At 48.1% G+C, this 27,331-nt stretch overlaps 1 protein-coding gene and 1 non-coding gene across 13 annotated transcripts in view; one reads left to right on the top strand and one right to left on the bottom strand.

Annotated features, from left to right (window-relative positions):
* RASGEF1C (RasGEF domain family member 1C) overlaps positions 1-27,331 on the top strand; it is an 83,258-nt gene that overhangs the window by 984 nt on the left and 54,943 nt on the right. For 3 of the 12 annotated variants that reach the window (XM_041764718.1, XM_041764717.1, XM_041764711.1), the window contains exons 2-3: positions 17,861-17,950; positions 22,666-22,793. The exons of 4 other annotated variants lie outside the window; for them this stretch is intronic. The gene's annotated coding sequence lies outside the window, so the exon portion shown is untranslated. Of the gene's footprint in view, positions 1-17,860; positions 17,951-22,665; positions 22,794-25,161; positions 25,322-27,331 lie in introns of those variants that run through there. 5 more of the 12 variants (XM_041764712.1, XM_041764714.1, XM_041764713.1 and 2 more) reach the window with 4 other exon arrangements.
* On the bottom strand, positions 3,451-3,557 carry LOC121496428. The gene has a single exon (XR_005989234.1). It is a non-coding gene; the product is annotated as a U6 spliceosomal RNA (small nuclear RNA).

The raw sequence follows: 27,331 nt of genomic DNA, 5'->3' as shown, positions 1-27,331 counted from the left end.
TCAAGGTCACAGGACTAGGAAGTAACAAAGCTGGGTTTCCAGCCCTGGGAGCACTGGCTCCACAAGCCATACTCCAACGTTGTGCCAGGGGAGGCTTGAGGTTGCCCGCTCACTCGGCCAGAGCATGCACTGAGCCCCCACTGGGAGCTGTCTGCTCCCAGCCCCAGCAAGTGCTTAGAGAAGCTGAGCAGCAGAGAAAACACCGAGGTCCTGGCGGAGGGCACCTGCTAGGAAGAAAATCAAACAGGGTTATCGGAGCAGAGACAGATTGGGGTGTGGGCCTAGCCTTAGCCTGGCGAGCGAGGGTCAGGGAGAGCCTCCGACCAGGAACCCTGGCTGGGATGCAGTTTCAAGGGCAGAGCCCACCAACAAGGTCTGAGGGAACAGCAGATGCGGGGCCCCTGAGGCAGACACAGGTGGTGGGTGAAGGAGCTGACACAGAGCCACTGAGGGGTGCAGTGAAGTTTGGATTTTCCTCTGGGTGCAGTGCACAGTCCCCAGAAGGTTTAGAGTTTGGGGAAAGAATTCCCCAGAGGCGGGCAGAGAGAATTCAGAGGGCAGGAAGGGGAGCAGGAAGGAGGCTGCTGGAGTCTGCCACGGATCTTCTAGGAGGAGCCAACCCACCCAATGTAGAGTCACCTCCATCCTCGTGGGGATGTCCCCGTGGCTCCTTACAGGGCCAGGAGACATGAGGAGGCTGGAGCATTCTGCAAGTGGTGGACGAGGGATCCTGGTTTGGGCTTGCACACTACCCCAGTCCCTACATGTCCCTAGTGGATCCCTGGTGGTCTTGCACCTCCCTGTGTCCGATGCAGGAGGGACACCCATCCCAAGTTCACAGGGATGCTGCTAGATGTTTAGGCCAGGTGTTCAGGCTGCTCTCTGGACATGTCCCTTTGGACATGTCCTATAAGTCTTTGAGCAGTGTCCCTGTTCTCACTTGTATTTTGACCCAGACATATAGAGTCAGCCTCTTCTCCACGAATCCTCCACACCTTTTAGTGGGGGGTGGGTGTCCGAAACTAGTATCTCGACATTAGCAGTGCTTGCCTTGATGCCATTGTCTCTAGGTCTTCTCAATGCACTGAGGGGAGAAATCTGTTTTTTAACTAAAAATTAATGTTTTCATCTTCCTCCCACACTAAGAACCAGGTTCTCCCCAAACATCAATATATGTAATCATCTGCATAGTCTTAGAATACATCCCAAAGAGTTTTAGAGTCACTACATCCAAACCACTGCCTACCGAAACCTACCAGGTCAAATTCAGGATGTCTGTGGGTGTGCAGGGAGCTCTGTGTGAGTGTGTATTACCAGCTCGAGTATACAGATAGCTTCATCTATTTCTGTTTGCATGAAATTTGGGTTTTTTTTCCCTTTTAGTCTTTATGATATAATTTTCTTTGATTTTTTGAGTATATAAAACATTTACATGGTTCAATGTCAAAACTTAAAGAAAGCTATACCGAGAAGTCTCAATCCTGTCGCTGATTCTTCTTGTCTTCACACTGGGTGTAACCATTTGAAATCATTTCTGGTTTTCTGTTCCTGGGTGTCTCTTGCAAAGCAAGCCATTTATTTGTGCGTTACCCATCTCCTTTGCATCTCACTTTTTTCAATTAAAAATATCTGCTTACCGGTTCATAGACTTTCCTCATTGTTTTATACAGCCACCTAGTATTCCATCGAGTGGCTGTATCGCACTTAACTCAGCTTGTGCTCTACGGATGGACATTTGTGTTTTCCAGGCTTTCATTACTCCAAACCACAAGGGAAAGGATAGCCTCGCACATACGTTGTTTGCATTTGTGAAGGTGTATCTTTAATTCCAGAAGTAGGAGTAAATATGTATTTCTATGTTAGCTACTCCAAATTCCCCTTCTCCCCTGGCAATGTATGGCAGTGTCTGTTTCCCCTGCAACCTGGCTACTCTCAGAGCTGGGAAAGAGCATTTTAGTGCATTTTAATTTACATGTCTATTGTGAGTGCAACTAGACATCTGTGTGTATGTTTTCAAGCCCTTCGACTATCTTTTTCCATGAACTGCCTGTCCATCTATTTTGCCCACTTCCTGTTGGATTGTTGGCCTTTTTCCCCCCTTAGATTTAAAAGTTTGTTTAAATACATATTAGGGAGATTAGTGTTTTATCTTTATTATTATTGCCAATGTTTCCCCCAGGTCTTTTTAAATTTTGTTTATAATGGGTTTTGCCATTAAAAGCTTTCTATTTTTAATATATTTGATTTAATCATTCTTTTATTGCATCTAGATTTTGAATCCCAGTTAGAAAGGCTGTTCTTATACTGGTTGTATGGAATCTACCCATGTTTTCCAATGCTTGTTTATGGGCCCAATTGAATCTTTCCAAATGTCTCTTTATCCCAACATGGTACAGTGAAGACACCATCTTTTCCCCGGTGATCTGAAATGCACCTGTATCGTATAATAAACACCTGAATGCAATGGACCTATTCCAGGCTTCCATGTCTGTCTTACTAGGTCCATCTCTTCATGTGCTGGTTCCCCATGGAGGAAATTGCAAAACTGTCATTGTGTGTGCATGCACGTGCGTGCATGTATGCATATGTGTGCAAACACAAGGAAGGCTTTATCTACAATTATTGCAATAAGAGGTAGAGATTGAGCTCAACTCCCATTACTGTGTTTCAGTATCTGGTAGGGCCTGTCATCCTCCCTCTGCTTTTGTGTCGAGGGATCCTAGCTCTTCCTGTGTATGGCTATCTTTTGTTGGGATCATACCACATTCGCAGATGCACTTCAGGGTAATTGACCTTGTTATCAAGTTGAGCCATCTTATCCAAAACCAAGGAATGTCTTTTTAGGTGTTCTAGAATACTTCGTCTTTTATTTGCTCAAGACCACTCTTGGGAGCATTTTGAAGTTTTCCTCACGTGTTTTTGTTAAGTTTATTCATGAGTACTTGGCTCTGTTTGCTGCCTTAGGAATTTTTTTCTTCCGTCATGTCTTGGACAGATCATTTTTTGTGTGCCTGTTGTTTTTGTGTCTACTGCACTGAATTTATTTTGTTGTTAGTTTCATGGGTTCTTTTAGAGGGTTTGGGTATTCTGTCATCTGAAAATTGAAATAGTTTGACTTCTTTACTGATTTTTATGCATCTACTTGCTTTCTCTAATGAATTTGGCTAAATACCTTCAATTCAGTACTAAAAATTGAATATAAATGAGCCTCCTCCCCTTGCTCCTGAGCTTAGTAAAAAGACCTCTAGTCTCTGTTGGGAGAGATGCTGATTAGGAGAGGGGATAGGGAGATATTTGTGTATGTAGGTGGGAATATACCTTAATTCCTCTTTGGGGGAGGGCTGGTTTCTTAAAACCAGGAATGAATATTGATTTTCATTGAAGACATAGACAGAGATAATTATGTGATATTTCTCCTAGCACTATGAATAAATGAATCATATATATTTTTAAAATATGGAATGCTTCACCAATTTGCATGTCATCCTTGTGCAGGGGCCATGCTAATCTTCTCTGTATCATTCCAACTTCAGTATGTGTGCTGCTGAAGCCAGCACAATAAGATGAATCATATTAATGGATTTCCTAATTTCAAGTTCTGGATGAGAGGATAAGGCAAACAATAAGATGCAAAATTTATTAAATATGAATATTAAGCCATCCTTGCCTTCCTGAAGTGGAAGCCACTTGGGCATGATATATGTGTTAATATGGTTATGTGAGCCATCTATTGCTGTGTAATATGTTAGCATAAACTTAGTAGCTTAAAACAACACACATCAACTATCTCATAGTTTCTGTGGATCCAAAGTCCAGGCATAGCTTTTCTGGATTCCTGCTGGTGTTGGCCAGGACTGGGTCCTCATCCAAAGGCTCAACTAGAAATGGGTCCACTTTTCTCTTCATGTTGTTGCCAGCAGCACTCACTTCTTTCCAGTTGCCTGAGAGCTTAAGTGTTTTGCTGGTGGTTGGCTGGAATCTGTCCTCAGCTTCTGGAAGCCACCCACAGTTACTAGGGGCTACCTGTAGTTCCTTGTCCTGTCAGCTTCCTCAACACAGCCTCTTGCTCCTTTAGGCTGGCCAAGAGAGTATCTAGAGTAAATCTTCTAGCAAGACAGGGTCTTACATAGCAGAATCACAGAATTGACATCCTGTTACCTTCGCCATATTATGTTGGTTAGAGGAAAGGTTCAATCCACACTCAAGGAAGAGCATTAATGCCAGGAGATAGGGATAGTGGGCACTTTAGAGTCTGTCCAACATAGGGGTGTTGGATTCTGTTTGCTGATATTTATTTTTGCTACAGTGTCCCCAGTCATTCCTTGCTTTGCTATAGCATAGCTTCTGATGGGTTCTTCCAGAAGGACTCATCAGTACCATATTCCCTGATTTCTCTCTTGTTGAAGTGGTGTTTTGTACCGTTGATAGCCAAAGGATAGTTTGGCTGGTTATAAAATCCCAGCTCACACTTGCTTTACTTGAATTTGTTATGATGTTGCTCTGAGTTGTATTGCTTACATGTTGTCAAGAAGTCTGATATAAACATACTTTTCTTCCTTTTATGGGTGACTTGATCATTTTTCCTGGAGCTCCAAAGATATTTCACTAAGTTGCCCATTCAGTATCAGTTTTGTCAGGTACATTTGGGGGAGCAGTTGAATACGCACATTCAAGTCTTCCTTTATTTCCAGAAAGTTTTCTTGGAAAATAATTATAATGTTATGTTGTTTTTCTTCCAATGCTACACCAATACACTAGATCTTTTTTGCCCATCTTTTGTATCCATCACTTTCTATATAACCCTCTTCACTACTAACTTTATTTCATTTTGGTTTTATGATTGTTTTCATATGTTTCCTCAATGAGCTTTACTAAAATTGCAGTCAAATCTATTCTCCCTAAAGAGAGCGTCTAGTTTAGGCTTCACTTCTGAGATGATGTTGTGTTTTTTATTTCTCTCCAGGGTTTGGGCAGTTATAGTTTCATGTTTATCTCTTTTCTGTGTGTGTGTGTCCATTTCTGTTTTCAGTTTTCAAATTTATACTAAAGGGGTTTTGTCACAAATGCTTTCTCAAGGTTGCTCAAGTCAAGACGCTGTGTTATATTTTTCACCCATAAAGTGGTTCATGGGGAGAATGGCTGTCAGATCCTTATATTGCTTTTGTATGGATATTGTCTATTACCTTCTGTTAGCTTAGAAATGTTTTTGTGTTTGCAGGGACTGCTAATCATAGATTGATTAGGTTGGCACTGGGGAGTTGGGTAATCTCAGGTTTCTTAGCTCAGGAGTGCCTTCTTGTGTTGGTCTTGGGAACTGCACTACCCTTACTTGGAGTCTTAAGGGGTTGCAGGTTTGTTAGCTGTCTGCTGAATTTGCCCTTTGCTTTTGCTTCTCTAGACCCTTGAATTCCCCGTGCTATGTCCTCCTGTCCATTTACCACCGACCCTCTAAGGGCTTCTACCTTTGAGCCCCAGCCTCTAAAGTAGGGCCTTTCTGAGACAGCCAACTCTGGTCCCATACATTTTCTGCTTCCCACCTGATCTCAGACCTGCTTGCTCTCAGAATTGACCCCCTCTGGTGGGCCTGTCTCCTTCTGGTGTTATTTTATATAAATTCTTGGCCTTGGTTGCCTGCTCCTCGCTCCCACCGGGTCACTGCCCCTCCAGCCATGCTAGCAGGGCTCCAGAGCAGGCTCTGCATGTTGAGTGTCTCACAGGTTGGGTGTCTCACACCAGCAGCAAGGGGACAGCAGACTGTCTCTGGGTCTTGCTCTAGGCCTGAGTATGAGTGGTTTTATTTGCTCTCCTTGTCAATCTGCATTTAGGAGGCTGCCATTATGTCCAGGGACCTGGAGATGTCCCCAGGCTTTTTACTCAGAAAGCTTCAAACAGGGCATCCCAGGTGGCTCAGGGGTTTAGCGCCACCTTCAGCCCAGGGCCTGATCCTGGAGACACGGGATCAAGTCCCGCATCGGGCTCCCTGCATGGAGCCTCTGTCTGTGTCTCTGCCTCTCTCTCTCTCTCTCTCTCTCTCTGTCTCTCATGAATAAATAAAATCTTAAAAAGAAAGAAAGCTTCAAACAGGATGGTGTACTCCCCAGCTAACTCCATTCGTTATTAACATCCAACAGCTTGCGCTTTACCTCAGTGCTCATGACTTCTCCTGAACCGTGTACGACCCGAGTAGGGCAGCATCTCCTCAGGACAAGGACATTCTACAAAACCTGAATACAGGAATCACACTGAAGGAGCAACGTTAACACCACATCTTTGTCATGGACAGTCCATTGTCAGCTTTCTGCAGCTGCCCCAGGAATGTCCTTCTGGGCTGTATTTTTACATCTGGGATCCAATCCATGATCAAGTGTCATCCTTGTTTGTCATGTTTACCAGAGTCTTTATCTACCACAGTTCCTCCATATTGTTTGTCTTTCCTGACATGGGTTTGAAGTCTTCGCATCAGTTTTCTCCCGTAATCTGGATTTGTTGGAGTCTTCTCTCAAAACTCAATTCAGGCTAAGTGTTTTGGGTCAAAGTTGTTTTATAATTACAGATGGGGGCACCTGGGTGATTCCGTGGTTGAATGTCTGCCTTCTATTCAGGGTGTGATCCCAGGGTCCTGGGATCCAGTCCCCTATTGGGTTCCCTGCAGGGAACCTGCTTCTCCCTCTGCCTGTGTCTCTGCCTCTTTCTGTGTCTCTCATGAATAAATAAATAAAATCTTTTTTAAAAACTTCAGACAGGGAGGCGTATCTAGGAAGAGAAGCCCATCCCATGCCCTTCTGGGGGCAAAGCAGCTGCCAGCAGTGACATCAGGAGGGGCTATTGGGAGGAGCGGCTGGGGCCCTGGGGCTGCACGCTTTACTGTGATGTCCCATCTGTTTCCCCTCCCACCCTCCTGTCATCCTTCCCAGTCCCTTCCAGGGAGCTGACTGGCCTGTGTGCCCGGCTCTGCCTCAGGGGGTTGCTTTTTGCAGCAAAAGTGCCCACCATGCACCTTTCATGCAGAACCCCCAGCGATTCCTCAAGGAAACAGAGGCCACCAGAAGCAGTGCCCATCATGTGGCCGAGGGTTGAACCCCCTGCTTCTTCGCTGGGGAACTGCTCTTACGGTCCCAGAATGAGGCTGGGTTCCAGACACCATAATGGAGCCCACAGTGCCAGGGCCTGGTACAGAGTTGGCATCCACAGTGCGTGTATTTCCTTCCCTTCCTGGGGACCCGACATGCATCTCTCCCTTTCAGTAACGATCATGGGGCGGGGTGGGGTGGGGGGTGGAGCGTGGCTGGCCCTCCCTTGCCCAGCAGAGCTCCCTGGGCTTGCATTTACAAAATGAAGCCTTCTCATGCATGTCACATCTGTCTCCGTGACTTCCTTAAGACCTCCCTACTCAGGCCACCTCCACTGAGGATGCCCCAAACTATCAAGGTGCATAAACTCAGCCAGGAAGAGTTGTCCAGATTCATCTATGAAAGGCCCAGGACTGGAGGTAGAGGCTGCCTCGGTTATATTATTTTCGAAACAAGCTAACACAAACTCCAGTATTTTGTTTTTTAAGATTTTATTTATTTATTCATGAGAGAGAGAGAGAGAGAGAGAGAGATTGAGAGGTAGAGACACAGGTAGAGGGAGAAACAGACTCCATGCAGGGAGACTGACGTGGGACTCGATCCCTGGTTTCCAGGATCAGGCCCTGGGCTGAAGGCGGTGCTAAACCACTGAGCCACCCAGGCTGCTCCAAGCTCCAGTATTACCCATTTAAGGCCTTTCCATCCTGCTCCAGGGATCATCCTAATTGGGGAATTCCTGCTTTACATGCACCAGGTCTCACCAAGGGCAGGAAGGAGCATGGCCTCTTGAAATCAGAGAAATACTGACCCTGCAGAGTAAATATTTACTTGATTTATTTGGTCAGCAAATGGTTCCTTTGTTTTTCAATCCAAAGAACATTCAAAAGAAACAGGTTGAAGCACCTGCATTGGGCCAGCGACTGGGACCATGTGGCCTCAGGTACTCTTCCCAGCAACTTCCATCTGCTTTGCAGATGAGAAAACAGAGGCTCAGGGATGTGAGGGGACCTCACAGCATCACCCAGCCTGTGTGGGCCTAGGATCTCAGTCTATGCTATTTATGGTCTGAGATGTTTACAGTCAGGGCTGCCTATAGGTGGAGTGACCTGCCTGGTGCTTCTGGATTTCAGGGTTCTCTGCTCTCTGCTCAGCCACTTGTCTCTCCATCCACCCGACCACTGGACAGACATGTGCTAAGCAACAGGAGGTGCCTGTCTGAGGGCTTACTATCTCTCAGACAGGGTGTGCCAAGTTGTTTATAAACATTATCTCACGGGCCCCTGGGGGGCTCAGTGGTTAAGCATCTGTCTTTGGCCCAGGTTGTGATCCTGGGGTCCTGGGATCAAGTACCGCATGGGCTCCCTGCAGGGAGTCTGCTTCTTCCTCCCTTTGCCTGTGTCTCTGCCTCTCTCTCTGTGTCTCTCATGAATAAATAAATAAAATATATTTTTTTAAAATTATCTCATGAGATAGGAAAGTGAATAAAACAGAAAACAAGAGGAAAAAAAAAAACCCTTTTGAAAGAATTGATAAAACTGACAGATTCAGGAGTGACTAGGAGAAAACACAAGTTACCAAAACCCTGCAGACATGAAAGGGATCACAAGGGATTTTTTTCCTTTTTTTTAAATTAGAGTTCAATTTGCCAACATATAGCATAACACCAGTGCTCATCCCATCAAGTGCACCCCTCAGTACCCGTCACCCAGTCACCCCCACCCCCCGCCCTCCTCCCCTTCCACCCCCCCCAGTTCATTTCCCAGAGTTAGGTGTCTCATGTTTTGTCACCCTCACTGATATTTTCACTCATTTTCTCTCCTTTCCCTTTATTCCCTTTCACTAATTTTTATATTCCCCAAATGAATGAGACCATATAATGTTTGTCCTTCTCCGATAGACTTACTTCACTCAGCATAATACCCTCTAGCTCCATCCACGACAAAACAAATGGTGGGTATTTGTTGTTTCTAATGGCTGAGTAATATTCCATTGTATACCTAGACCACATCTTCTTTATCCATTCATCTTTCGATGGACACCGAGGCTCCTTCCACAGTTTGGCTATTGTGGACATCGCTGCCAGAAACATCGGGGTGCAGGTGTCCCAGCATTTCACTGCATCTGTATCTTTGGGGTAAATCCCCAGCAGTGCAATTGCTGGGTCGTAGGGCAGGTCTATTTTTAACTCTTTGAGGAACCTCCACACAGTTTTCCAGAGTGGCTGCACCAGTTCACATTCCCACCAACAGTGTAAGAGGGTTCCCCTTTCTCTGCATCCTCTCCAACATTTGTGGTTTCCTGCCTTGTTAATTTTCCCCATTCTCACTGGTGTGAGGTGGGATCTCATTGTGGTTTTGATTTGTATTTCCCTGATGGCCAGTGATGCGGAGCATTTTCTCATGTGCGTGTTGGCCATGTCTATGTCTTCCTCTGTGAGATTTCTCTTCATGTCTTTTGCCCATTTCACGATTGGATTGTTTGTTTCTTTGCTGTTGAGTTTAATAAGTTCTTTATAGATCTTGGAAACTAGCCCTTTATCTGATAGGTCATTTGCAAATATCTTCTCCCATTCTGTAAGTTGTCTTTGAGTTTTGTTGACTGTTTCTTTTGCTGTGCAGAAGCTTCTTATCTTGATGAAGTCCCAATCATTCATTTTTGCTTTTTATGAAGAACTTCATACCAGTACATTTGATGAAAGGGACAAATGCCTTGAAAGACATAGCTTCCCAAACTTGATACAAGGAGTCATAGAAAATCTGAATAGGATTCTTCTGTTAAAGGAATTTGATTTATAATTAGAAACCCTCCCAGAAAGAAATCAGGCCCAGGTGATTGGCCCAGTGCATTCTATCAAATATTTAAGGAAGCAGCACCACTGCCTGCTCATTCAATTAAAAAGTTAGTTATGTGTGGTAGTAAGAATGCTGGAGACAAGGCGGATCAATAGAAACCGCTCTAGTCTACCTGTGGTAGTAGAAATTGGTACGTCCAGAGAATTGTGTGTGCGTGTGTGCATGTGCTCCCTGAGCCCTGCCCTTGGGAGCAACAAGTGGAACACACCAAGCTCTTGTGTCAGGAAAATGGAAAAAGTCACAGAGCAGACTGGTAGAAATATTGATGGACGTCATCTCAGAAATACCATGTCCAGCAGGAAAAAAAAAAAAAACAAGTCACAGGGCGCTATAGACAAAATGACACCATGTTTATAAAACTGAGAAGCAAGCACGTTATATAATATATTGCTTAGGGATACATACTTCTGAGAAATTTCTTTCTGTTAAGATCAACTCTCTTAATAACTTCCAAATATATAATACAGCAATGTTGACTGTAGTCACCATGCTATAGACTACACCCCAGGACTTACTTGCTTTATAATTGGAAGTCTATACCTTTTGACCTCCTTCCCCCATTTTACCCACCCCTGACCTCCCCTCTGGCAATCACCTACTTGTGCTCTGTATCTATGAGTTTGGTTTTCTCAGATTCCACATATAAGAGAGATCGTATGGTATTTGTCTTTCTCTGCCTGACTTATTTCACTTAGCATTATGCCATTAAAGTCCATCCACATCATTGCAAAGAGCAAGGTTTCTTTCTCTTTTTGTGGTTGCATAATATTCCTGTGTGTGTGTGTGTGTGTGTGTGTGAGAGAGAGAGAGAGAGAGAGAGAGAGACCACATTTTCTTTTTTTAAGTTTTGATTCCAGTGTAGTTAACATACAGTGTTATTTTAGTGTCCAGGGTACAATATAGTGGTTCAACAGTTCTTTACATCACTCAGTGCTCAGTTCTTTACATCACTCAGTGCTCATCACACGGTGCCCTCCTTTATCTCCATCACCTGTTTCTTCCATCCTCCTACCCACCTCCCCTCGAGTGACCATCAGTGTGCTCTCTATAGTTAGCAGTTTGTTTCTTGGTTTGTCCCTTATTTTTCCTTTGTTTTGTTTCTTAAATTCGACATATGAGTGAAATCATATGGTATTTGTCTTTCTTTCATTGGCTTATTTCACTTAGCATCATACTCTCTAGATTCATCCATATTGTTGCAGATGACAAGATTTCATTATGTTTAGGGATGAATAATACTCCACGGTGTGTGTATGTGTGTGTGTGTGTGTGTGTGTGTGTGTGTGTGTGTGTGTGACTGTGTATAGACCACATCCTCTCTATCTATTCATCTGTGGATGCTTGGGCGACTTCCATAATTTGGCTATTGTAAATAATACTGCTATAAACAGGGGTGCATATATCCTTTCAAATCAGCATTTTTGTATTCTTTGGGTAAATACCCAGTAGTGTGATTACTGGATCATAGGGTACTTCTGTTTTTAGTTTTTCGAGGAATGCTGTCTTTGAAGATACTGTCTTTCACAGCGGCTGCACCAGTTTGCATTCCCACCAACAATGCATGAAGGTTCCTCTTTCTCCGCATCTTCACAAACACTTGTTGGTTCTTAGTCTTTTGGTTTTACCATTCTGACAAGTGTGAGGTAATATCTCATTGTGATTTGCATTTCTCAGATGATGAGTAATACTGGGCATCTTTTCATGTGTCTGTTGGTCATCTGGATGTCTTTTTTTAGAGAAATGCCTATTCATGTCTTCTGCCCATTTTTTAAAATATTTTATTTATTTATGATAGACATAGAGAGAGAGAGAGGCAGAGACACAGAAAGACGGAGAGATAGGCTCTATGCTGGGAGCCCGATGTGGGACTCGATCCCGGGGCTTTAGGATCCTGCCCTGGGCCAAAGACAGGCACTAAACTCCTGAGCCAGCCAGGGATCCCCCTTCTGCCCATTTTTAATTAGATTGCTCTTTTGGTGCTGACTTGTATCAGTTCTTCATATATTTTGAACACTCACCCTTTATCAGATGTGTCATTTGCAAATATCTTCGCCTAGTCAGTAGGTTGCCTTTTAGTTTTGATTATTTTTTTTCTTTGCTGTTTAGAAGCCTTTTATTTTGATGTAATCCCAATAGGTTATTTTGCTTTTGTTTCCCTTGCCTCTGGAGACATGTCTAGTAAGAAATTGCTACTGCTGATGTCAGAAAGATTACTGCCTATGCAGTCTTCTAGGATTCTTATGATTTCAGGTCTCACACTTAGGTCTGTAATCCATTTGGGGTTTATTTTTGTGTATAGTAAGAAAGTGGTCCAATTCCATTCTTTTGCATGTAGCTGTCCAGTTTTCCCAGCACCATTTGTTAAAAAGACTGTCTTTTTCCCTTTGAATACTCTTTCTTCCTTCATCAAAGTTTAACTAACCATACAATTATGGGGTTATTTCTGGGCCTTCTATTCTGTTTCCTTAATCTGTGTGTCTATTTTTGTGCCAGTACCATACTGTCTTGATTACTACACCTTTGTCTATTACTTGAAGTCTGGGACTGTGATACTTCCCATTTGGTTTTTCTTTTTCAACATAGCTTTGGTATTTAGAATCTTTTATGGTTCCATACAAATTTTAGGATCATTTGTTCTAGTTCTGTGAAAAATGCTGTTGGTATTTTGATAGAGATTGCATTAAAGGGCAGCCCTGGTGGCGCAGCAGTTTGGTGCCACCTGCAGCCTGGGGTGTGATCCTGGAGACCCAGGATCGAGTCCAACATTGGGCTCCCTGCATGGAGCCTGCTTCTCCCTCTGCCTGTATCTCTGCCTCTCTCTCTCTCTCTCTCTCTGTATGTGTGTGTGTCTATGAATAAATAAAATCTTAAAAAAAGAGAGAGAGAGAGAGAGATTGCATTAAATGTGTAGATTGCTTTGGGTAGAGACATTTTAACATTTGCTCTTCCAATCAATGAACATGGAATGTCTTTCCATTTCTTTTGTTGTCTTCAATTTCTTTCAACACTGTTTTATATTTTTCAGTTCTGGTTTTTCACATCTTTGGTTAAGTTTATTCCTGGTGCAGTTGTGAATGAGATCGTTTTCTTAATTTTTCTTCCTGCTATTTCATCATTAGTGTATAGAAATGCAGTGGATTTCTATACGTTGATTTTATCCTTCGACCTTACTGAATTCATTTATCAGTTCTGGTAGTTTTTTGGTGGAGTCTTTCAGGTTCTCTGTATACAGTATCATGTTATCTGCAAATAGTGGAAGTTTCACTTCTTCCTTACTAATTTGGATGCCTTCTATTTCTTTCTCTTCTCTGGTCGCCGTGGCTAGGACTTCCAGTACTATGTTAACTAACAGTGGTGTGAGTGGATGTCCCTGTCTTGTTCCTGACCTTTGGGAAAAGCTCTCAGGTTTTCACCATTCAGGATGATCTTAGCTGTGATATAACACATTTTCTTTACCCATTTGTCCATCAGTGAACAGTTAGGTTGTTTCCATATCTTGGCTATTGTAAATAATGATACAATGAACATGGGGGTATTTTCAAGTTAGTGTTTTTGTTTCCTTTGGATAAATACCCAGAAGTGGAATTGCCGGATCATATGATAGTTCAATTTTTAGTTTTTTGAGGAACCTTCATCCTCCCTTCCATATTGGTTGCACCAATTGACATTCTACCAACTGCGACAAATGTTCCCTTTTTTCCACATCCTCACCAACACTTGTCATTTCTTGTCTTTTTGATCCTAGTCATTTTTACTGGTGTGAAGTGCTATCTCATTGTGGTTTTGATTTGCATTTCCCTGATGATGGGTGACATTGACATCTTTTCATGTGCCTCTTGGCCATCTGTATATCTTTTTTGTAAAAAATATCTATTCAGATCCTCAACGCACTTTTTTAAAAGATTTTATTTATTTATTCATGCGACACACACAGAGAGAGAGAGAGAGAGAGAGAGAGAGAGAGACAGGCAGAGGGAGAAGCAGGCTCCATACAGTGAGCCCAATGCAGGACTTGATCCTAGGTCTCCAGGATCACAACCCCGGGCCGAAGGTTGCCCTCAACCACCAGGGCTGCCCTCAACCCACTTTTTCAATGAAGTATAATTATTAACCATTAATTAATTATAATTAATCCATTTAATTGGATTGTTTGGGGGGTTTGCCATTGAATTATATGCATTAGATAAAATATTTTTAATGAATTTATTTGAGATTCCCATACTCCTCATGTTGGTCTGCACTCTGGTGACACACACTTTCCTCTTGGAAGACCACTAAATCAATCAAATTACGGGTCACCAGCAGACCCTGGTGTGGGGCCTAGGGTGTCCCTGAACTCACACCTGGGTGAGACAGGGCTGCAGTTGGGGTCAATTCTAGGGAGGCTCCCTGGGGGATCCCATGACGCAGCTGCTCTGGGAGGTCAATCAGGAGGTCAGGTAGGAGAGGAAGGATTTATGGGAACAGGCACCCCCCTCCACCCACGATCAGACACCCCAGCAGGTCAATGCCTGCTCTCTGCATCTTGACTTGAGCAGCTCAAGGAGAGACAGTGGACCACTGTCGCTGCCACAATGCCCACAGGCTGGAAGTGCACCATGGGGTATACAGTGTGCAGGAGGGCTCCAGGCCCTCTTACCCTCTTAACTAGCCAGCCCCTCGTTCCCTTGTCAGCCCTCAGCAGACACAAATGCAAGAGGAGCAGGGAGAGGGGCCAGGAGGAAGGAGCTGGGGCTCTGGGCTAGATTACATGCCCAGACCCACCCTGGGCAGGCGACTTGGGGGAGAGGTTGCCTCTAATCCTCGGAGAAGGCTAACCATGCATTGACACCCCTGTTGGGAGGCGAGATCTACTTGTGATACATCAACAGGAAAATGGTTGAACTCCCCAGTCCTTTGAGACTTAATGGTGACCCCCCATTGGTCCCCCAAGGATGCCATGTCCTGACCATACCAGGGGCAATCACAGCTCAGCAGCTCTGACACCCGGGCTGCTTCAGGATAAAACATTGTCCACATGGTGGTTTGTGTGTATGTGTGCAAGGGGGATTGTGCAAGAGATGACAGAGTATGTGACAGCTGCACCCGGGCATGAAGTGCAGGTCCCCAGTGGCCTATGGATTGAAAACAGATGTTTCTGCATGAACGCAGCCAAATTGTATTAGCACTTTGGATGATGAAAAGGGCCTTAAGTGTCTGCATGTTGCAGTTTTGAAATGTTTGCCAGAGAAAATGTCCTTAAATTTTGCAAACAGTGAGCGTAAGGAGGGGGAACAAAGTGGGTTATTGTGCTGTAACCGATTCCAGGAGCAGAGCCATTGACAGGTGCACATCGCATGTAATGCACTGATCATCAGTGTTGCCACTCACCTTAATGAGGAAGCCTGCATCCCTTCCTGCTGCTACCTTCATCCCTGGCTCAGTCCGGAAGCGCATCCCAAGGTCACACCACAGCCCCGGGCCATGGGACCTTCAGGGAGAAAACCACAGACCTTCCTCTTTTTTCTTTTTTAAACGATTTCTTATGGAAACTTTTAAAAATGTAAACATGTAGAGAGTAGGTCAGGGGTGCCTAGGTGGCTCTTGATTTCAGCTCAGGTCATGATCTCAGGGTCATGAGCTTAAGCCTGCTGTTAGGCTCCATACTGAATGCTTGAAGGCAGCCTACTTAAGTAGTAGTAGTAGTAATAATAATAATAATATTAATAATAATAATAATAATATAAAGAATAGGGCACATATTATCTGCCACCATGTCCCTGTCTCCCAGCCATCAGATCTTGGCTCACCTTCCTGTGTCTGTGCTCCCACCTGGTCGTATCCTGGCTGGGACTCTGACATTGACAGCCTGTATCTGTATAAGCACCATGCCACTGATGACACCTAATGAAATTGGTAGCTCGATCCCACAACCCCAAAATCATGACCTGAACCAAAACCAAGAGTTGGACACCCAACCAATGGAGCCATCAAAGGCATCCCATATTTTTTGTTTCATATGTTCTTTGTTTCTTATATCTTCTTTTTCTTTCTTTTCTTTTTAAAGATTTATTTATTTATTCATGAGGGCCATACAGAGAGAGAGAGAGAGAGAGAGAGGCAGAGACATAGGCAGAGGGAGAAGCAGGCTCTTCATAGGAGCCCGATGCAGGACTCCATCCCAGATCCCAGGATCACGACCTGAGCCAAAGGCAGCCACCCAACCGCTGAGCCACCCAGGTGTCCCTTTTTTTCTGACTTCTTTTTTCACCTCCTTTGTTGACTTACTAGCTATATTCCTTTGTTGTATTAGTTTAGTACTTGATTTAGGTACTATAAAATATATCGTATCACTTTTCTGCTGCTGCTGCTTAAAACATTAAAACAATCTTGGCAGCAGAAGACAATAAATATTTATTATTTTAGTGTTTCCATGAATCAGGTTCCAAGGACAGCTTAGTTGGGTTCTCTCCTCAGAGTCTCACAAGTCTGAAGCTGGGGTCTCATCAGAGGGGTCCCCTTTTAAGTTCATGTAGATGGTGATGGAAGTAATTTCCCTGCAGCTATAGATCTCATAGCAGCTTACTTCTTCAGGGACCCCAGGAGAGCCTCTGAAGTGAGTCTCTGACCTCTTCACCTTCTTTTAAAAGAGCTTGCCTGATTAGGTCAGGCTCACCAAGGATAATCTAGATTTGTTCAAAGTCAACTGATTAAAAGCTCTGATTAAATTTGCATAACTCCCTTTACCTCTGCCATGTAACAGAAGCTAATCACTGGATTGCAATCTATCACACTCAAAAGGGCATTATACCAAGGGTAGGAGGCTGGGGGAGGGATGTGTATCTTAGAATTCTTGCCCCCACATTTTTAGCATACCACAATCTACTATCAAGTGATATTTATGCGACTTCCCAGGTAGTGTGACAACCTGGTGCCAGCACACTTCCATTCTCCCTCTTGACCTCTTCACTCCCACTCATTTCCTAGGACTGTGTAACAGCATACCACAAACTGGGATGGCTTAAAACAATGGGAATTTCTTTTCTCACAGCATAGAAGTCCCAAGCCGAGGTACCAGAGGGCCATGCTTCATCTGAAACCTCCTCCTGATTTTCTTTACCAGAATCTTTGACGTTCCCTGGCTTGGGGTCCTATCTGGACTTTCAGTGTCACATGATGTCGTTCTAGAGTGTCTGGGTCTTCAAATGGCCATCTTCTCATAAGAACACCAGTCACATTGGAGTAGAGGCCCATCCTACTCTAGAATCACCTCATCTTCACTGATGACATCTGTAGAGAGCCTATTTCCAAATAACGTCGCAGTTTGAAATACTGGGGCTTCGGAATTCAATGTATTTGGTGGAGGTAGGGAGAAAAGGGTCAGAGAGAGGGGGACATAATTCAGCTTGTAATTATGCTGTATGGTTGCCATACAAGGCTGCCCACATATTTACAAATGCTGTACTACATGATTTTTGCTTTTAATGGTCAATTATATTTAAAGATATGTCAGTGAAAAGCAAAAGTCTTTCCTTTAAAATTTTTTTAAAGATTTTATTTATTCATGAGAGGCACATAGAGAGACAGAGACATAGGCAGAAGAAGAAAGTGGCTCCCTGCAGGGAGCCGGATTCGGGACTCGATCCCAGGACTCCAGGATCATGACCTGAGCCAAAGACAGATGCCCAACCACTGAGCCACCCATGTGTCCTGAAAATAGTCTATTTACCCACGTGGTTAGCATGTTCCTGATCCTTTGTGTAGACCTGGGTGGGGCTGAGCACTGTGTTCAGCCCACCTCAGCCACATGGGGCCAGGCACGCGAGGCCCATCTCATATTCTCTCTCCCTAGTTTACTCCAAGCATCCCTCTGGGCTCGGCGTGTCTTGGGGTTTGGGTGTTTTGAACTGCAATGGTCTCCCCATGTGGGAATCCCTCTTCATGTTTGTTTCTTTCCAGATGAAATGAAGGGTTAGTGAAATCGAGAGGCTCAGGCTGGACTTCTGGGGAGCTGAAAGTGTGTTCTTGACGTGGGTTCTGGTTACACAGGTATGTTTGCTCTGGGAGCGCTCACCTGGCTGCACATCTCAAATCTGTGTGCATTTCAGGACAGATGCTATACTTCAATAAAAACTTAGGAAAAAACCCATACAAAACAGGGGTGTCTGGGTGGCTCAGTTGGCTAAGTGTCCAACTCTTGATAAGAGCTCAGGTCATGATCTCAGGGTCCTGGGATCAGGCACCGTGTGGGGCTCCATGCGCTCAGTGGGGAGTCTGAGGATTCTCTCTCCTTCTCTCTCTGCCCCTCCCCTGCTTATGCACGCGCTCTCTCTCTCAAGCAAATAAATCTTAAAAAAAAAAAAAAAAGAAGAAACAAGCAACTCACTAAGGCTGAAAGAGAAGCTGAGGACCCCTGGGGCCCTGCTTGTGCAAGTGGACTTGGCTGTTCACTGGTGGCCAACGTGGGGCCACCATGGGGCTGGGGCTCGGCTCTCCAAGCCTGGGGGCAGGGACCTAGGACCCAGGAGTGATGATATCTGTTAAAACTGTAAAGTGCTTGCACATGTCCACAAATGGCCCTAAATGGCCATTTGTCTTCCGACTACTTTGGCTCATGGGAGTCATGTCAAAGAGTGGTGGTGGCAGCTCTGGTTTTAGCAAAGAGGTGGCCTTGCAGCTGTTGTGTGTCTGAAGGCAGCAGCCAGGCCACCCTGCACACCAGCCTCTGCTTTGACAAATGACTTGGAATCCATCATCCCTGCCTTTGTTAAACACAAATGCGCCCTCCCTGCTTCTGCATGTTATTACCACCACAGACTCTTAAGTGGCTGGAGAGAGAGGCCTTTTAGTGGAATTGGCTGGTTTTCCCTGAAGCAGCAGACAGGTGCAGCTCCCACAAGAGGCCCCCTGCTCCTGACAGCCTGCAGGGTGACCAGCACTCCCGCCCACCTGCGGTACCCCGCACTCTACACCCATCACCTGTTTGCTCTCTTTTCCTTTTAAAGGAAAAAAAAACCAGAAAGGGGTAAAGCAGAAACTAAAACCACTTACCATCCCATTATGTGATGAAATAATCCTTCTTGTCACTAAACATACTAGGGCTTCTCTGGGTGCATGGAGGTAGAATTTTCTTCTGCAGAGATCCATTTCATACTAAGCAGAGCCTGAGTTATCACTGGCTTTTCTCACTGTGGTAGCTGGAAGACATTCTTCTCAGAATCTCCTGTGCTCCTCTGACAGCCAGGTGGTATAGTCCCTTGAAGAGCAGGCCCACACTTTGTTAACCAGTGTTCTGTTTCTGGGCGCTCCTCATTTTCAGCCCAAGGTGGTACTACTGATGGTTATACCCACACTGGATTGGGTCCCAAGTAATTGCTGGGTCTGAGGTCAAAGGTGCTGATCTAGGCTGGCTTCTGCCTTCATGCCATCCACTAGCTGTTCTTGGGAGGGTCCTCAGAGCCTCAGGCATCACCCATGGGGTCACTGCCTCATGCTCCCCTGCACATCTCTGTACCCTGGGCCCCCTGGTCAGTCCTTCTTTCCTGCACTGCCCCCGCTCTGGGCCTCCAAGACCCCTTCCCTTCCCCAAGCATTCTCCTGCTGCACCCCCCCCCCTCCCCAGTCTCTCCTCCCCGAAATCTCCCTCATCCTCATTATGTCAGCCAGGTGGTCAAGTGCTACCTGAGTAGCTGAGGACCCTGCCCATCAGTGATGCCTCTGCCATCCAAACATCAACATAGCCTGTGGGTGTCACCTTCCCAATCTGGCCAGAATGCAGCCACTTCTCTCTATCCCCTGACTCCTGCCTGTTTCACTCCCCTGGCTCTCCCTCCACCCACTCTTGTTGCAACAGTCAGAGATCCTCCAGGGATCATTCTGCAGCACATGACCAAATCCATCTCTTCCACAGCCCAGGCCCTGCCTTCTCCCCATCCTGTGCCCCACAACGAGATTCCTTGTCACCCTACTGAAGCCACAGCAGCCTTGCTCCCCTTGGCTTGCTCCTTTCTCTGGGCCTGGGTGCTAGCTGAGCCCCTACACACACTCCCAGAATGTGCTTTCCAAGGCTGATTCTTCCTGTCACTGAGTTTAACCAGATGTCACCTCTGCACATCAGCCTGGGAGCTGGGGTCATTAGGCCCGTTCTACAGGCAAGAATGTGAGAGGGCAAGTGACATCCTCCAAGTGTCCCAGCCAACAAGGACCAAGCCCACAATCACCCTCTGGTTCCAAAGCCTGTTGCCTATGCAGCATAGCTACTGCCTGCTAGGGATGGTGTATTCCATGTGGGTATATTCTACCCACATCAATAGTCTGGGGTGTTATGACTCTGTATGGCATGTGTAGAATCTCAATTTAATCAGACTTAAGCTCAAAGAGAAAATGTGTTTGTGTCTGTAAATAAAAAGCCAGGCATAGCTAGATCTAGGACCCAGTGTCCATCTCTCTGCCTCTTGGCTCTGCTTTCTCCATGTGGGCTCAAGGGTGGGTACGAGGAGGTCCCAGCAGCTTCACACTTATTTCCTAGGCTTTCCTTGACCTGAGCAGAAAGACACAGTGCAATAATGAATGTTAGTAAATGTTCCAAGAACTGAGTCTCGGTACTATGCCTACCATGAGTCTATTTCAAAGGCTGGAGGGATGAAATGTACTGGGTGCCCAGGCCTGGATCCCACACCCATCTCAAACCGTTGTCAGCCAAGGCAGTTCCTGCCCTGGGTAGGCAACCAGGGCCATATGCCCTTCTATCCCAGGCTGGAGAGGGAGGACACAACGGGTTTTGTAGACAGAAGAAGGAGGGACAGATGCTGGGCAGGAAGAAGCTGCAGTGACCCTGACCCTGGGCAGCTGCTGCAGGACCAAGTCTTGGCGTGGAGCCCAGAGGCAAACCCAGTCTCCCCCTGGCCTGCCAGCGCCTGCCACACCCCGACCTCACGCGGTCCACCTGCTGCAGCGTGGCCAGGGGATGGTGCACAGACTCACCTGAGGGCCCTCACTGGGGCTGCTGGAGCACAGACGAGGCTAAAAATGGAGCCAGTTAGAAGCTTACTCTCTTGGGGAAGCTGCTAGGTGAGCAGAGCATGAGCCTTCAGTGAAATCAGCTTGAGTAATTAGGGACAACAGCACGCCAGCCCCTGTGCTGGGTGGGAGGCAGCCAGCCTCTTTTCCCCAAGGGGGAAAGCACTGGGGCTGCTGAGCCAGGCACCTGATAGGCCACTGGCCCCAAAAACATCGTTTCCACAGGGTGGGTGTTTCTGGAAGTAGCCCCAGTCGCTCTGTGGCCCTTAGGCCAGGCTCCCTATCCCTGCCTCCTGCCCAGTGCAGCCTGACAGGGCTGGAGGTATGACGCATGACAGCTGTCTCGGCCTGCAGCCGGTGGCAGAACCCAGAGTCGTCCTGATGACAGGCCTGATGCTCCTCAGAATGTGTTTGCAAGACTGAAGCAGGCACTCAGTGTGGCTGGATCATCCAGCACCCTCCCTAGCCTCCATCTGCAGGAGTGCTCGGGAAGTGGGGAGGGCTGCAGGATGGGGGCTGGGAGGGCAGCCATGGCCTCTGCCTCCAGAGCCACCTGCTGCCTGAGGGTGTGACCCACTGAGGCCCAGGCACGTCGAGGAACCAGCTTGGTTTGCCTAAGAGACCCCAGGTAGGAGATCCAGAAATCTACGCTATGTGACAGCCATGTGTCCTTGGCAGCCAGCAGTGTGCAACAATGTGTTCGTTCACTGTTGAGTTATTACATATTGATGTGTTTATTTTAACACATTTTAAAAAGCATATACCCAGTGCATTAGACCCATGAGGTCATAGATAGTGTTGGTAAGAACAATGCTAATTTTAAAACGTGAATTGATATGAGGAATGTGATTAGCTGAATAGCTACATAGGGCCTAGACATACCCCAGAAGTGACCCTGGAATGCCGCAACCGACAGACGCTGAAATGGTTTCATGTCCCAAAGGCCCTAAGCCTGAGGCCGGGCTCTTCAAGGGACCCAAGGGGTTGCCCAGGACAGGCGTGCTCAGGGAGAGCCCTGTCTGCATCACCCGCCAGCACCTGGCATCCAGGTGTCTCCAATCCTGGGACTGCTCCTCCTCCTGCTGGGAGCCCTCCCTCCTCCAGCATCCTTCAGGGCTTCCACGTGCACACACGCGGAGTGCGGTGAGCTGGGTTCCGGGTCATGCAGTGCCACAGCCTGGCTCCCTCGTCCAGGGGGTAAGCCACCGCTGCTGTCTCCCAGGAAACAGCAAGAGAGCAACCTGGTACAGGTGGGCAAGGACTGCACGAGCCAGTGCAGGTGACAGCCGTGCCGCTGTGATCACGCTGTGATCACGATGACCCCCCCCCCTTCACAACTGCTCCTGCTGGGGGCTCTGTTGAATTGGTGGGAGGGAGACAAGCCGTCCCCTGTGCGCTGAGGCTCGTTCTGCTTTCTGATGCCCACGTGCCCATGTTTAGGCACGCATGTATTGGCCATGTTTGGACTGTGACTTTCACTGGAGCGTAGTGGCCGGTTCATATCTGTACCCTCCCCTTCACCGATATGGGGCAGCACACCAGTGTCCACTTCATTAGGAAGCTCTGTGGGGGCTCCGGGGCTGGGGAGGGTGGAGCAGGTCTGTGGGAGCTCTCAGGTCAGGGACTTCTCTGGGTGAAGGTTCTTGCCAGCCTGAGCACAGGAGGTATGCAGACTGACCAGGAGCTAGGGCATCTATGAGTGCCCCTGGATGCAGAGAGTGGTGACGATTGTCCAATGCCCACAGCTGACCAGTGGTGAGTGGTCCTGGCCCCCGAAACAGGGGTTCGCTGGCTTCTGCACTGCTCCGCAAGTGGCTGTGTGGCCTTTAGGCAAGACTTGGATCCCGGCAGCACCTCTTTGACCATCTTACAGGTCAGTGGCCCAGGAGACCCTGTTCTGTCCGGGGACCTGGGGCTAACCCCGTGCAGTGGGGTAGCCCCTAGGGTCTGTGGTCTGAGTAGCCTACCATCCAGCCGGGGCCCCTCCCCACGGGAGCTGCCTGGGGTGTTCCTATGTGGAGACCCGCCCAAATCAGAGCCGGTCCCTGCTTCGGGCTACCCTGGACCCATTTGCAGAAGACGGTAAAAGTCTGCCGATCAATTTGAGAGCCATTTGAGCTGGGTGACCCAGCACAGGTCAGGTCTTCTCTCTGAGCCTCAGTCTTCCCTTCTGTGAACTGCACATAAGGACAGAACTGCTTTTCAGCAGGTCTTGAGAGAAGCCGACTCACAATGGTGTGTTTGTGCACCGTAGCCCTGATGTCGGCCTGTGGCCCAGGACAGGGCAGGGAACTGAACTCACAATTGCGAGTGGAGCCACCAGGCTGGGGGGTGGCTCACACACACACATACACACAGCTTCCCTGACTTTCTGACAACGGCCTTTTCTCTGTCTGCTGGATGTTTCTGAGAGAAGCCAGAGGAAAACAGTATGCTTCTTTGTTTTATTCTCACACGGATGACTCCATCTCCCCTTGTTCTTCCCAGAAAAGATGATGACGAATTTGTTAAAGTTCAGCCATGAGAGCCCTCTCTTACAGCAAGAATGACGAGTATTTCAAGGCAGCTTCTTGCTTCTTGGAGTTATTTTTGGATAAGTGGCCCTACTCGGGCTCGAGGTGGGTCCCCGGCTCCCACTGTCCATGGGGAGGAGGGCCGGGAGCACCTGTTCTGGCATCTCGGCTCCCCAACCCTCTGGGTACCCCCACCCACTGCCATGTGTCTGGACCTTGCAGCTGTGTCCCAGTCACTGGGCACCGTGAACAAAAAGTTGTGCAGTTCTCAACTCATTCACCCGAATTTCCAAATTCAGGACAGAAATGAAATGATTTCTCTGTCCTTTAAGATTCTCTAGACCCTTGATGGACCTCTCTAGTTAGGAGGAAATGAGTGGCTCTGGGGAGTGAGCTCCGTGCGGCCCCCACTCTGTGCTGATGTGGGGCACCCCTGCGCTCTGGGCCCAGCCTCTTCAGCCACCCTGGGATTGGGATCCCCGGGCCCTGACCGGGACAGCCCCACGTGCACGTGGCCAGGCTCAGAGAGAGGACAAGACAATACGAGTGGTGATGGAGGCCAGGCAGCCTGGCCTGGGAGCAAGTCCTGCCTGTGGGGAGGCGGGGGACAGGCTGGGGCGGCCCCCCAGCTGTTGGGGCGTGATGAGGAAGATGGCTGGCAGAGAAGGTGGTTCCCCTGGTTCTCCGAGGCCCACCCTGGGGAGCAGTGGGGCACGGGGTGGGCAGAACATATGGGTGCAGCACTGACCCTGCTCCCAACCCAAGTATGTCTACCTACCGGGTGGGGGAGGTATGATGAGCCCACTTTACAGGTATGGAAACTGAGGCCCAGCCAGGTGAGGGGGCTATCTCACAGCCAGACAGCGGAGCAGACCCCCCGTGGGCCACATGCTGCCCCCCACCCCTGGGTGCCACAGAGCCAGCTGCAGCCTCACAGGCTTGCCTCCCCAGACCATTCTTTGAAGCAACTCCCAGAAGCTGCAGGGAGAAATAAAAGTGTTTATTTTTGCCGACCGTTCCTCCTCCCCGAAGGTGCCCGTGAGGTGTCTGTCGGGAGGCGTGGGTGTCTCCCGCAGATGCTCCAAGACGGAACCTGCTGTTTTTGCTGCAGAATTGGGCGTGCCATTGTGGCCCAGGCTGACCAGCGGGGAGATGGGGCGGTAGAGTCGGTGTGCCCAGTGCCGCCAGGGTTCCTGAAAACAAGGCCCTCGGCCAAAAAGGCAGGTTCCGAGTTCCTCAGGATGCTTGTCAACTCCAGGGTCTCCTGCCCTCCAAAAGGGTGATGTTGGCCCCAGGCTATGGGGAGGGAGGACCGTGATCCTGGTTGCCCCACGCCGTCCTCCATTCTGCATCTGAATGTGAGATGCCCCCTGTCCTGCCTGCTCCAGGCTGCAGGCCCCAGATGACTCCTGCCTGAGCCTTGCCTTTGTGGGTGCGGCTGGGGGAACCCGAAAGTCCCAGGCTCTTATAGCTCAGGAGCCACAAGACTTGAGCTGTGAATGGTTTTTCTCCCCTATGCTCCTTCCACTGGGTGCTTCCTCCCTGAGGAGGTGAACGGAGGGCAGGCCTAGAATGGAGGGCCTCCGTGGCCAGTGTCTCATAGTGGGGTTCCCTCATCCTGGAACCAGGGCCATGGCCTTCTGACCCAGGCTGTCCTCCACTTTCTGGGACTCAAGGGCTTTGATTTGGAGAGGCTTCACGGTGCTTATGAGAGCCCCTTCCCTCCAGGCCCACACCTGAGCAGGAGCCACAGGGGTGGTCATCCTGGCTCTACTCACAGGAGGGAGACACACCCACTGAGGTTAGTCCTGAGGACAGATCACACAGCTGCCAACATGGTAGAGACTCAGCCCTGAGGACAACGGGAGCAGGAGAGGAACGTGACCTGGTGAGCAGGTGCCACACAGAGAGGGACTCAGAGCCAGACGGAGCAAGTGGCCTGCAGGGTGGGCAGGGCAGTGGGGAGGTCTGGGTGGTCCCAGTGCAGGATGGGGAGGAGGGAAAGCACCAAAGGAGGGCGGAGGCCATAAGAGCCATCAGAAGATTTAACGGGAGAGGAAACTAGGAGCAGCTGACCCTGAGTGCTCACAGGAGGGTGGTGAGCCCTCCCAGGGCAGGGGTCCCACCATGATGAGGCGGTCAGGACTGGAGGAGTAACCTAGCAGGAGGCCTGTGGGGCTGAAAGATTCTCAGCGCAGGAACAGTTAGAGCTTTCATCCCCAGTCCTCCCTTCACACATCTCACTGGCAAATGTGCTCTTCACACAGTCTTATATTCATTCTCCGTGTAAATAAGACACTTGTTCCCCTCACAAAACAGGCCATGTTGCTCCCTGGCAGCTGCTGCCTGGCTGGCCAGGCCACAGAGCAGCCTGGTCACCGCTGTCAGCCTCAGCTGGTTGCCAGACACTGCCAAGTACTCTCTCCACCCTCCTCCATGGGCTGTTGCAGCCAGCGACCTCCCAGTGACTGTCATTCCCTCAGCCAACTATCCGTGCATCCACCCATCCACCTGTCCCCGTGTTCACCCAGCAAGCACTGATTGACAGAACCCTGGTCCAGATGCTGGGGGCACAGCTGCAAGCAGGACTGAAAAAACTGTGCCCCAAAGGAGCTCACGGCCATGTGGGGAAGACGGGTGATGAGCAAGTAGATAAAAGGCACGTGAGAACTTCACACTCAGATAAATGGCACAGGACATCAAATGAGGCTCTGGTACAGTGAGTGCATGGCGAGCAGCCAGGGGAGGGGGGACAGGACGGCCACCAGAGGAAGGCCCGGAGGATAAGCATTCCCAGTGGGACCACAGCAAGCACAGAGCCCTGAGGCAGGAGTGAGAGGGGAGTATGGAGAGTATGGGAAGAATCAGACACAAGGTCAGAGAGGCAGTCTGGAGCCCAGGCAATGGACTCACAGGCCTTGAGAAGGACTTGAGGGAAGGGCCTGGGCCTGTAACGGATGCTCAATGTTGGTGCTGAGTCCCAGCCGCTCTGAGCTGACCCAGGCCTGTTAGCCCCCTTGGGCGTGGGGGGAGACTGAGGCTCAGGGAGGTGCCCGAGCCTTTCTTTGCTGCTCACATCCACCTGCCAACACCTCTTCTCCAGCTGACTGGCTCTTGGATGTGGCCCCTTCTGAACCCCAGTGGCTCAAAGGACCCTTTCTCTGCATTGGCCCCAGCACCCCTCATCCCTGTCTGCTGTGGTTCTGAAGGTCCCTTCCAGGAGGGGACCCTGCAGCTGGACCTCCAGGGAACAAGGGGAAGGGTGTTCTAAAACAGAGGAGACAGTGAAAAGCCTGAGTCAGAGGCAGCAGTGTGGATGGCATGTCTGGGACACAGCAAGCAAGCACATAGGTCTGGCGTCATCTTGCTGTTTTTGTTTTTTGTAAAATCAATTCATTTACTAAAGTGAATATATTCTGTGATGAAATTTTATGTTCTTACCTAAATCACCAACATCACTTCCCATAAATAGAAAGTGACTGTAAAAAGTCAGGTAGCAGGGGCACCTGGGTGGCTCAGTTAATGAAGCATCTGCCTTCAGCACAGGTCATGATCCCAGGCTCCCTGCTCAGTGGGGAGCCTGCTTCTCCCTCTCCCTCTGCCCACCCCCCCCACACTCTCTCAAATAAACAAACAAAATCTCTAAAAACTTTTTTAAATTCATGTAACAAAAACAAGTATTGATTTTTAAAAAGAATAAAACTGCAAAATAAAATACAAGCACCAGTCTTCTGGTTCCAGGCTGGTTCCACTCTACCTCTCCCACCAAATGTGGGGCACCTTCCTCTCCAAGCAGAGCTCTTATCTCCTGGAAGGCAAGAGGAACCCACTGCTTTTCTTTATCCCTCTGTCCTCCTACCTCTAGACACAGGTATAGTCATGGGGAAGTGCTCAGCAG

Source organism: Vulpes lagopus, chromosome 7, assembly GCF_018345385.1.
Source record: "Vulpes lagopus strain Blue_001 chromosome 7, ASM1834538v1, whole genome shotgun sequence".
Classification (NCBI taxonomy): domain Eukaryota; kingdom Metazoa; phylum Chordata; class Mammalia; order Carnivora; family Canidae; genus Vulpes; species Vulpes lagopus.
The sequence above is the reverse complement of the archived record's forward strand: the minus strand, read 5'-3'. Positions and strand labels throughout refer to the sequence as shown.